General features: G+C 41.8%; 1 long non-coding RNA gene across 1 annotated transcript; it reads right to left on the reverse strand.

Annotated features, from left to right (window-relative positions):
- Positions 1–6,004: 6,004 nt before the first annotated feature.
- Positions 6,005–9,058, reverse strand: LOC144593177 (uncharacterized). The gene is made up of 3 exons (XR_013547216.1): positions 9,000–9,058; positions 7,859–7,929; positions 6,005–6,014 (listed from the first exon to the last, which is right to left on the reverse strand). It is a non-coding gene; the product is annotated as an uncharacterized LOC144593177 (long non-coding RNA).
- Positions 9,059–9,410: the final 352 nt, after the last annotated feature.

Here is a 9,410-nt window from a genome sequence, read left to right on the forward strand (position 1 = left end):
CTTCCAAAGTGAATAACCTCACACTTATCTACATTAAACTGCATCTGCCATGTATCCGCCCACTCACACAACCTGTCCAAGTCACCCTGCAGCCTTATTGCATCTTCCTCACAATTCACACTACCCCCCAACTTAGTATCATCTGCAAATTTGCTAATGGTACTTTTAATCCCTTCGTCTAAGTCATTAATGTATATCGTAAATAGCTGGGGTCCCAGCACCGAACCTTGCGGTACCCCACTGGTCACTGCCTGCCATTCCGAAAGGGACCCATTTATCCCCACTCTTTGCTTTCTGTCTGTTAACCAATTTTCTATCCATGTCAGTACCCTACCCCCAATACCATGTGCCCTAATTTTGCCCACTAATCTCCTATGTGGGACCTTGTCGAAGGCTTTCTGAAAGTCGAGGTACACCACATCCACTGACTCTCCCTTGTCAATTTTCCTAGTTACATCCTCAAAAAATTCCAGTAGATTTGTCAAGCATGATTTCCCCTTCGTAAATCCATGCTGACTCGGAACGATCCCGTTACTGCTATCCAAATGCTCAGCAATTTCTTCTTTTATAATTGACTCCAGCATTTTCCCCACCACTGATGTCAGACTAACTGGTCTATAATTACCCGTTTTCTCTCTCCCTCCTTTCTTAAAAAGTGGGATAACATTTGCTATTCTCCAATCCACAGGAACTGATCCTGAATCTATAGAACATTGAAAAATGATCTCCAATGCTTCCACTATTTCTAGAGCCACCTCCTTAAGTACTCTGGGATGCAGACCATCAGGCCCTGGGGATTTATCAGCCTTCAGTCCCATCAGTCTACCCAAAACCATTTCCTGCCTAATGTGGATTTCCTTCAGTTCCTCCATCACCCTAGGTTCTCCAGCCCCTAGAACATTTGGGAGATTGCGTGTATCTTCCTCAGTGAAGACAGATCCAAAGTAACGGTTTAACTCGTCTGCCATTTCTTTGCTCCCCATAATAAATTCCCCTGCTTCTGTCTTCAAGGGACCCACATTTGCCTTGACTATTTTTTTCCTCTTCACGTACCTAAAAAAACTTTTGCTATCCTCCTTTATATTATTGGCTAGTTTACCCTCTTACCTCATCTTTTCTCCTCGTATTGCCTTTTTAGTTAACTTTTGTTGCTCTTTAAAAGAGTCCCAATCCTCTGTCTTCCCACTCTTCTTTGCTATGTTATACTTCCTCTCCTTAATTTTTATGCTGTCCCTGACTTCCCTTGTCAGCCACAGGTGTCTCTTACTCCCCTTAGAGTCTTTCCACCTCTTTGGAATAAATTGATCCTGCAACCTCTGCATTATTCCCAGGAATACCTGCCATTGCTGTTCTACCGTCTTCCCTGCTAGGGCCTCCTTCCAATCAATTTTGGCCAGCTCCCGCCTCATGCCTCTGTAATCCCCTTTGCTATACTGTAATACCGACACTTCCGATTTTCCCTTCTGCCTTTCCATTTGCAGAATAAAACTTATCATGTTGTGATCACTGCCTCCTAATGGCTCTTTTACCTCTAGTCCCCTTATCAGATCAGGATCATTACACAACACTAAATCCAGAATTGCCTTCTCCCTGGTAGGCTCCAGTACAAGCTGTTCTAAGAATCCATCTCGAAGGCACTCTACAAACTCTCTTTCCTGGGGTCCATTTCCAACCTGATTTTCCCAGTCTACCTGCATGTTGAAATCTCCCATAACCACCGTAGCATTACATTTTTGACACGCCAATTTTATCTCCTGATTTAACTTGCACCCTAAGTCGAGGCTACTGTTTGGGGGCCTATAGATAACTCCCATTAGGGTCTTTTTACCCTTACAATTTCTCATTTCTATCCATACTGATTCAACATCTCCTGATTCTATGTCACCCCTTGCAAGGGAATGAATATCATTCCTTACCATCAGAGCAACCCCACCCCCTCTGCCCACCTGTCTGTCTTTTCTATACGTTGTGTACCCCTGAATATTCAGTTCCCAGCCCTGGTCCTCTTGTAGCCATGTCTCAGTGATCCCTACAACATCATACTTGCCCATGACTAACTGAGCCTCAAGCTCATCCACTTTATTTTTTATACTACGCGCATTTAAGTACAACACTTTAACTTCTGTATTTACCTCCCCTCTCACATCGTTCACAATTGGCCCTGCCCTTAATTTCTTTTCCGCTCTAGAACTTCTGTTCCCATTCTTCCGAGAGTCTTTTGCAATATCTCCTGTATTCCCTTTTACCTCATCTTCATATTCACAATTTGTTAACCCCTCCCCCCCACTACTTAGTTTAAAGCCACAGGTGTCACACTAGCAAACCTGCCTGCCAGAATGTTTGTCCCCCTGCTGTTAAGATGCAACCCGTCCCTTTTGTACAAGTCACCCCTAGCCCAGAAGAGATCCCAGTGGTCCAGAAATCTAAATCCCTGCTCTCTGCACCAGTCCCTCAGCCATAAATTCATACCCTCTATCTCTCTGTTCCTGGCCTCACCAGCACGAGGTACCGGTAGCAGTCCAGAGATAACCACCTTCGACGTCCTACTTCTCAGCGTTTTTCCCAACTCTCTAAACTCCCGCTGTAGCACCTCCTTCCTCTTCCGCCCGACGTAATTCGTGCCCACGTGCACAACGACTTCAGGTTGATCGCCTTCCCTCGCTAGGATTTTCTGAAGGCGGTCTGTGATGTGTTGAACCCTGGCACCAGGGAGGCAACAGACCATCCTCAAGTCCCTCCTGCTGCCACAGAATCTTCTGTCCGTCCCTCGGACTATGGAGTCACCGACCACTACGGCTCTTCCAGACTTCGGTCTCCCCTGATTAAGTTTATAATTTAGTTTGAAGATACAGCATGATGGCAGGCCTTCGTCCCACTGAATCCACGCCAACCAATGAACACCCATACACTAGTTCTATCCTACACACTAGGGACAATTTACAGAAGCCAATTAACCTATAAATCTGTATGTCTTTGGAATGAGGGAGGAAACAGGAGCACCTGGAGAAAACTCACACAGTCACAGGGAGAATGTACAAACTCCGTATAGATAGCACCGGTAGTCATGATTGAACCTGGATGCCTGGCACAGCAAGGCAGCAATGCTACAGCTGCACCACTGTGCCACCTAATTTTAAGCAATTCATGTAAAATTAGTAATGAGTAAAATAGTCTCAGCATTCCTACATGATGTCAGTATTTAGCGCAGAGATAATGATTCAAATGTGTGGATTGTGTCATCAATTCAAGGTTAAGAACAAGGAGAAGGCAATGGAGACAATTCACTGCACACAGTAGGTAACCAGAGCTTTACCAGAGCTGCTTAATCAAGTATATTTAGACAGTAGGCTATGGAGGGGAGTAAATGGGGAAGGAAAGGAAGAAAAAGGTCGGGAAGAGTACCCGAGCAGGTTATACTTTCAAATAAAATTAAAGTCCCCTTTTTCCTTGAAAAAATAGGTTATCCTGTGTAGTTTAATATTAGTTTAGAAATACAGTGTGGAGACAGGCCCTTCGGCTCGCCTAGTCCATGTCGACCATCGATCACCCATACACTAGTTCTACTGTATGTTATCCTACTTTCGCATCACACACAAGGGGGGATGTACATAAGCCAATTAACTTACAAACCTGCACATCTTTGCAATCTGGGAGGAAACGGAGCACCCGGAGGAAACCCATGTGCTCAAAGGGAGAACATGCAAACTCTGCACTGGCAGCACCCACAGTTAGGATCAAACCAGGGTCGATGGCGCTGTGAGGCAGCAGATCTACTATCGAGCCACCCTATTTATTTGTTTTTAAATAAATGCAAAGGGAAATGACAAATAATAGTTTGGGTAAGGGGAAAACATAGAAGCGCAATCAGAAATACAAAGGTGAAAATGAATTATCGATTCAGTGGGGACCTTTGGCCTTTTGTTGACTATTATATTATTTGAAAATAAAGCAGAAAATGTTGGAAATAATCAGCAGATCGGGCAGCACCTGTGAAATGAGAAACAGTCATTATTTCAGGTCCAGGATCCTTTGTTTTCGCTCTTTTTCAGTTCTAACAAGTTACTTTTCAGTAGGTTAGAAGGTGAGATGCGATGGGTAGAACACAGGGAATATTTGTGTCAGGATGGGACAAAGAGAGTTAGTTGCCACATGCCCCAGACTCTGTTGTTATCCCCACCCCTCTCTCTCCTACTGAATATGCAGCCTCACCCACTGAGTTCCTCCAACAGAATGTTTTTACCTTGATAAAGAGTCTTGAAGGCTGCAACTTGCCCAGATAGAAGATGAGGCAATGTTCCTCAAGCTCAGTACAGAGGAGTCAACATGGTTGGAAATCATTTGGAAATTCTGTGATGTATCACTATATTTATGTGCACTACATCATCGGAAAAAAAATGATTTATGGCTTATCATGCAATTCAAGAAGTCTAACGGTTTCCATGCATTAGACACATTACTGCCTGAAAGTATTCATGTGTGCATTATGGTATCCAAAAGGGCAGTAGTTTTCTCCACACCTTCTATATTAATGATTTCAAACAGAATGTAGTTGGTATGATTGGTAAGTTTGCAGGTGATCCCAGAATTGGTGGTATAATGGACAATAAAGAAGGTTACAGTATCTCAGATTACTTGAGGATCTAGATTACATGGGAAAGTGGGCCCAGGACTGGCTGATGGAATTTAACTCGGACAAATGTGAACAGCTGCATTTTGGGAAGTTAAACCAGGGCAGGACATACAGTACACAGTGAAAGGCAGGGACCTGGGGAATGTTATAAAAGCGAGAAACCTATGGGTACAGGAACATAGTTCCCTAAACGCGTTGATATGGGTGGACAGGGTGGTGAAGAAGGCATTTGGCACCCTTGTCTTCATCAGTCAGTGCATATAACTCCAGGATCCCACAACATTTCCCCCACAAGGTAAATAGAAAAAAGAAAAGGGTATCTTCTCATGAAAATTATAGTTGTTACATACAGTTGACTCACCGGAGATCTACAGATAACTCTTGCAGTTTGTTGCAATTGCTGTAAAGTCTTGATGAGCTGTGCCTCAGAGTGTGACATAGCCATTTTTGATGGGGATTTCATATTGCCAGCTTTGAAGCATATTGGTGAACAATGTTGAACACAGTAACAATGGTGACAGCAAAGGCAGTGAACAGGAGTGATAGCAGTTCGTTTCTGAGTATTCTGCTCGACAATATTTAGTCCGGTATCCAGTGAAATTGATTTTGTAAGTTTGCTGACAGATTGAAATTCAGGTGCAAGTTGGGTGAAGTTCTTAATTTGGTCAGGTTGACTAGTTTTATCCTTAATGTTATCCTTAGTCTGCTCTGAAGCATCCTTCATCTTGCCACTTTCTTGAAATGCAGATTGTTTGACAGGGTCTTCATTTGAGTGAAGTAAAAGTGGCTGTGGGTCTAACAAATGAATGTCTGTGACAATCTGCGGCAATTTTTCCTGAGGAATTTGGATGGTCACTAATTTGCTTAAAGTAGCGGAATGTGGTAGATGGAGGCTGGGCTCCTGCTGGATTGCTGGTATATTGTTCACAATGATTGCATTAATGCTTACAGAGTTATTAGTTTGGTTGTCTACATCATCATTTTCCTTCTGGGTCTGGGTATTTTTCCAGACATCTGCATCAGCAATGGAATCATCCTTTGTAGCCTTAAAAGGCATTGTGGGCAAATGACTATTGTTGTCATTTAGCTCACTTTCTTCCCCTGTGACCTTATCAATGCATGTTATCCTCTGATGATCATCAAAGGCATGAGGATTGTGGTCAAGATTTTCCACCGTAAATGTTTCCTGTTCTTGAGAAACACGCAATGTTGTGGATGCTTCTGGACACTTTGCTTGATCACTGTCAGTAGACTCAGAGTGTAAGGTTGGATCAGTAATGTTGTAGGTTGCTTGTTCTGGATTGCTGACTTGAACAGGCCATTGCTTGCTTTCTTGTGAGGAGGCTCGGCTGTCCAAACCAAAGTTTTTCAATGTATGCAGAATCTGAAAATATTCAAATTGGTAGTTGAGAAATCATGTGTTTATTTTTACAGTAACAGGGATTGAAAAGTTTATAACAGAAAACACTAGGAGTACTCAGCTGGCTGGGCAGCATCTGAGCTGAGTCCACCAATCGTTTTTATTTTTCACTCAGTGAGTTGTGAATCTGTGGAATTCTCTGCCACAGAAGGCAGTGGAGGCCAATTCACTGGATGTTTTCAAGAGATAGTTAGATTTAGCTCTTAATAATAATAACCTTAGCAAGTAATTTCTGTTTACAGTTGGATGTAAATGTAAGTGGCATGGTTGGTAGGTTTATGGATGACATTAAAATTGGTGGTATGATATAATATCAAGAAACTCATCTACGATTACAATGAGATCTTGATCAACTGGGTCAATGGGCTGAGGAATAGCAAATGGAGTTTAATTCAGACAAATTAGGGCGGCACGGTAGCGCAGCGGTAGAGTTGCTGCTTTACAGCGAATGCAGCGCCGGAGACTCAGGTTCGATCCTGACTACGGGTGCTGTACTGTAAGGAGTTTGTACGTTCTCCCCATGACCTGCGTGGGTTTTCTCCGAGATCTTCGGTTTCCTCCCACACTCCAAAGACGTACGGGTATGTAGGTTAATTTGACTGGGTAAATGTAAAAAATTGTCCCTAGTGTGTGTAGGATAGTGTTAATGTGCGGGGGCGGCGCGGACTTGGTGGGCCGAAAAGGCCTGTTTCCGCGCTGTATATATATGATATGATATGATATGAAATGTGAGGTGTTGCATTATGGCAGGACAAACCAGAACAGTAAACGGCAGGGCTCTAGGGAGTAAGAGAGACCTAGGGGTCCATGTAGATAGTTCCATGAAGGTGGGCAGGGCAGTGAACTATCTACATGTAGATAGTTCCATGCTTTCCTTCAGCAGGCAGGGCATTAAATACAGGAGTTAGGAAGTTGTGTTGCAGCTATACAGGATGTTGGTAACACCATATTTGGAGTAAGCTGGATAGGCTGAGTCATTACTCTTGGGAGCATTGGAGGCTGAGTGTGGCCTTAGAGGTTTATAAATTATTGCAGACAGGATAGAACTAGAATTGTTTCCCGAAGGGGACAGGAGTCTACAACCAGAGGGCACAAGTTTAAAGTGAGAGGGAAGATATTTAAGAGATCCAAGGGTGGGTTTTCTTTCCACACAGAGGGTGGTGGTTATCCAGAACAAGCTGCTAGAGGCAGGTATACAGTACTTACAACATTTAAAAGGCATTTGGACAGGGACTCAAATAGGATAGACGTAGAATGATATGGCTCTGATACAGGCATGTGGGATTAGTGTAGATAAGCATCGTGGTCACTGGGACAAAAGCATTTCTGTGCTGTACAATTCTATAATTCTCTCAAACATTGAACTAGATTAATGAATTTCTAAGACTCAAACTGTGCACAATAGTGGAATGGAATATCAGTAGGTAAGCTTTATATCTGCCCCAATTCTGATTTTTACAGATTTCAGATTGAAACACTGCTGGCTGGGGGACTGATTAATAAGCTATGCATAAATGAGTCGACAACATTTCATAATGACTGCTTTGAAGTTTTTGTGGCTCTTCAGACATTCAACATGCATATCATTGGACATCATAAAAAAGGCCCCAGAAATTAAATGCTGTCGTTTCCCCAAACATTGCACTTTATTAGCATTGGAGAAAAATCAAGTTTTTAGTTAGAGATATTTATTTTCATGTGATATCAATTGAATTTGTGGAACCAAAGTTGCAAAAAGGCTTCTCTCTACCATCAAGGTAGTTTATTCCCTATGTAGATCTTAAACTTTGCGACATGGAGTTATCTACCTGTGATGGAATGAATGGCTCTTCCAGAAATCCACTACTGTCCGACTGACAACTGTTTTCTCTTTTCATATCTATGAGGAAAAAATACATGTTCAGCATTGCACGATAATCATCCACCATCACTGTAACTTTGTTTGTCAGTCTTCATACAGCACCGTTCATTGTGTGCAGTTTTGGTCTCCTAGTTTGAGGAAGGACATTCTTGCTATCAAGAGAGTGCAGCGTAGGTTCACCAGGTTAATTCCCGTGATGGCGGGACGAACATATGATGAAAGAATGAATCAACTGGGCTTATATTCACTGGAATTAAAAAAGGTGAGAGGGGATCTTATGGAAACATATTAAATTCTTAAGGGATTGGACAGGCTAGATGTAGGAAACCTTTTCTCAGTGTTGGGGAGTCCAGAACCAGGGGTCACAGTTTAAGAATAAGGGGTAGGCCATTTAGGACTGAGACGAGGAAAAAATTTTCGCCCAGAGAGCTGTGAATCTGTGGAATTCTTTGCCACAGAAAGCAGTGGAGACCAATTCACTGGATATTTTCAAGAGAGGGTTAATATTTTCAATTTTAATATACAATAATATTGTATTCTTTATTGCAACTTTTTTTAACTTCCTTTCATAGATAGATAGGGTATGGTTTCCTATCATTATTTCTTTTTTTGTATAATTATCAATCCATAAGCCTAATTCATCTTTTTTTAAAGGAAAGCAACAGATACATTTTTGGAATACCCAAATTAAGGGCAGTACTCAGCATCTGCCTTGGATAACAGTTGGAACTATTTAGACAGAAGGAGGTTATTCAGATTTTCACTCACATCTGTGTCCTTCTGAGGTTGGTGAATCGGGAAGTCAGTGGGCAAGAAGCCATCACAGTGAGGGTGAAATACAAAGCAGATATGCACATTCATAGCTTCCAAAGAGTAGCTGCAGGGATCAAGGTAAGTAACTGTAATAAGTGCTGAGAGCCTCAAATTGAAAATGCTGTGCAAGTAATCATAAAATTGAAATGTGTTGAAAGTCTGTGATTAAATGATATGTAAATAGGTTGTTCAAAAAACCAACAATTTAATTCACCCTTGTAACAATGACACTTTCTTCCCATGTTCAATATTGTGTAATTCAAATGTATATTTACCCAGACATATTTTGTTGGCAGGCATTCTTAGAGAACTATCTTCTTCAAAGCTGTGCATCTGAGACACAAAACAATGCATTTAATTTCATTGATCTATTTTTCACTCAAAGTTTGTATGTTTACACTGTTGAGAAAACAATTGATAAATAATTGAACAGCGTAAGAAACAGCAGTAAAATCCCCTGTATTGTATAGAGGAACTGCCCTGGAAGAGATGCATCTTTCTCATCAGATGATAAACTGTAATAAAAACAGAAAATTGTAAAAATATTCAGGAGGTCAGGTAGTGTCTTAGAAAAGGGAAAACAAGTTAATATTTCAGAACTCCATCCTAAAACATTACTTCTGCTTCTCTCTCCGCATATGCTGCCTGATCTGATGAGTATTTCTGGCAATTTCTGTTTTTATTTC

This window comes from Rhinoraja longicauda, chromosome 4 (assembly GCF_053455715.1).
Source record: "Rhinoraja longicauda isolate Sanriku21f chromosome 4, sRhiLon1.1, whole genome shotgun sequence".
Classification (NCBI taxonomy): Eukaryota; Metazoa; Chordata; class Chondrichthyes; order Rajiformes; family Arhynchobatidae; genus Rhinoraja; species Rhinoraja longicauda.